The sequence below is a fragment of the Schistocerca nitens genome, unplaced genomic scaffold (genome assembly GCF_023898315.1).
Source record: "Schistocerca nitens isolate TAMUIC-IGC-003100 unplaced genomic scaffold, iqSchNite1.1 HiC_scaffold_204, whole genome shotgun sequence".
In the NCBI taxonomy this organism is placed as follows: Eukaryota; Metazoa; Arthropoda; class Insecta; order Orthoptera; family Acrididae; genus Schistocerca; species Schistocerca nitens.
The window spans coordinates 2,476-5,000 of NW_026045745.1; the positions used below are offsets into that span (position 1 = coordinate 2,476).

General features: G+C 57.3%; 1 non-coding gene across 1 annotated transcript in view; it reads left to right on the forward strand.

The window, feature by feature from the left end:
• The first annotated feature begins 1,838 nt into the window (after positions 1-1,838).
• Positions 1,839-2,525, forward strand: part of LOC126220749 (small subunit ribosomal RNA) — a 1,909-nt gene continuing 1,222 nt past the window's right edge. Inside the window, exon 1 of the ribosomal RNA XR_007543109.1 lies at positions 1,839-2,525. This exon is cut by the window's right edge and continues 1,222 nt beyond it. This is a non-coding gene — a ribosomal RNA (small subunit ribosomal RNA).

Genomic DNA, 2,525 nt, shown 5'->3' on the forward strand with positions numbered 1-2,525 from the left:
TAACCTATGTTGCGCCTTAACCTAACCTATGTTGCGCCTTAACCTAACCAAGTTGCGCCCTAACCTAACCCAAGTTGCGCCCTAACCTAACCCAAGTTGCGCCCTAACCTAACCCAAGTTGCGCCCTAACCTAACCCAAGTTGCGCCCTAACCTAACCCAAGTTGCGCCCTAACCTAACCCAAGTTGCGCCCTAACCTAACCCAAGTTGCGCCCTAACCTAACCCAAGTTGCGCCTTAACCTAACCCAAGTTGCGCCTTAACCTAACCCAAGTTGCGCCTTAACCTAACCCAAGTTGCGCCTTAACCTAACCCAAGTTGCGCCTTAACCTAACCCAAGTTGCGCCTTAACCTAACCCACGTTGCGCCCTAACCTAACCTACGTTGCGCCCTAACCTAACCTACGTTGCGCCCTAACCTAACCTACGTTGCGCCCTAACCTGCCCTGTAATTGTTAGTTATATGACTCTAGGAATTCGTGTAGCGTTGCCTAATTGCAACCATCTCAACATAGTTCACTTCGCGCACACTGTGGTGTTCTGCGTATTGATTCATTTTACGGTGCGTACCCTCACATCTTGCGAGTGTTGCTTACTTTCCACATGGTCCCGCTATCCACTGTATTGTGTACTGCAATAGGACGTATATCGCCCCCGCCCCCCCCTCCCCTCCTGTCACCTCTAGCTCGTCGGTCAGGAGTTCGCGTGTTGAATGCGCTTCGCAGCTGTGCAATGGCATTCGTATACGTACGCTGGCCACCTTCCACGTGTTCTTTCGTGCACACGTCGCAGCGTGTATGTATGCTGATGGAGTGCGTCGTGACACACAACATCCAGGCATGCAAGACTCGTAGAAGTCGCAAATGTAGATGGATGTCTACGTTTGCTGCCCAAGTTACGCAAATGAACTGGAAATCCGTTGTTGCGCGGTTGTTCGCGCTGGAGGTGAATCGTTGATATCGACGATCGGTACAGGTATTAACCGGTTGCTTCAGCGACACCCGTCATACCCACGAACGTGAGTGGGCATGTGGGTATGAAGCGATACGCGGCGGTGGCTGGGTGGGACCGTCCCCGGCCGGTGAGGGGGGGCGCCCGGCGTGCTGGCCGCGCGCTGCGTGGCGCACGCGCGGCAGCCGGCTGGTGGGGGCGCCCAGTGGCAGGCGCGCCGGCTGACGGACGCGGCAGGCGGCGCATCTGCGTGCCGGCGCACCCAGCGCGCGGCGCCGTGCGGCCAAAGTGGGTCCTCCCGGGCCCGGTGCGAAGCGCGGTGGACATCTGCAGTGTGCTGGTCCGATTGAGGACTGTGTGCGTTGAGGATGCGCCGCCGCCCGGCACTCGGCGCCGCGACGCCGTCTGCTGCTCGGTCGCCCCCGCGGTTCTCGCAGGTGGTTTGTATCGCAGCTGTGCGGATGTGTTGGCGCGTGCGCTGTGCTGGGAGAGTTCGCTTTGGCACCCAAGTGGGGCTCTGCCCCTCTGTGGCGCTGGCGTTGGAGCTGCCCGGTCACTGTTTGTGGCCGCGTGTTGTCTCCCGCCGGCAACACCACGACAGCACGCTCCCGGGCCTCTGTCGGCAGCGGCAAGCTCAGTTGGGGGCACGGGTGGTCGCACTGAAAGCGTCTACTCGCCTATCTCCGGGCGATTGCGCCTCTCTCGAACCCGACCAAGTACTTAGGACGGCGCTGCGCGCCGCCGGGACCTGAGAGGGTTTCGAGGTGTATCGTGCAGGGGAGCCCAGCCTCCTCCTGTTTGCAGAATAATTGAGCGGACGCTTGCGTGTTCGCGCGGGCCCCCGGGACACACTCCCGGGCGGCCGGCTGCTCAGCTCTAGTTGACGCAGCTCCCTGGTTGATCCTGCCAGTAGTCATATGCTTGTCTCAAAGATTAAGCCATGCATGTCTCAGTACAAGCCGCATTAAGGTGAAACCGCGAATGGCTCATTAAATCAGTTATGGTTCCTTAGATCGTACCCACGTTACTTGGATAACTGTGGTAATTCTAGAGCTAATACATGCAAACAGAGTCCCGACCAGAGATGGAAGGGACGCTTTTATTAGATCAAAACCAATCGGTCGGCTCGTCCGGTCCGTTTGCCTTGGTGACTCTGAATAACTTTGGGCTGATCGCACGGTCTTCGTACCGGCGACGCATCTTTCAAATGTCTGCCTTATCAACTGTCGATGGTAGGTTCTGCGCCTACCATGGTTGTAACGGGTAACGGGGAATCAGGGTTCGATTCCGGAGAGGGAGCCTGAGAAACGGCTACCACATCCAAGGAAGGCAGCAGGCGCGCAAATTACCCACTCCCGGCACGGGGAGGTAGTGACGAAAAATAACGATACGGGACTCATCCGAGGCCCCGTAATCGGAATGAGTACACTTTAAATCCTTTAACGAGTATCTATTGGAGGGCAAGTCTGGTGCCAGCAGCCGCGGTAATTCCAGCTCCAATAGCGTATATTAAAGTTGTTGCGGTTAAAAAGCTCGTAGTTGGATTTGTGTCCCACGCTGTTGGTTCACCGCCCGTC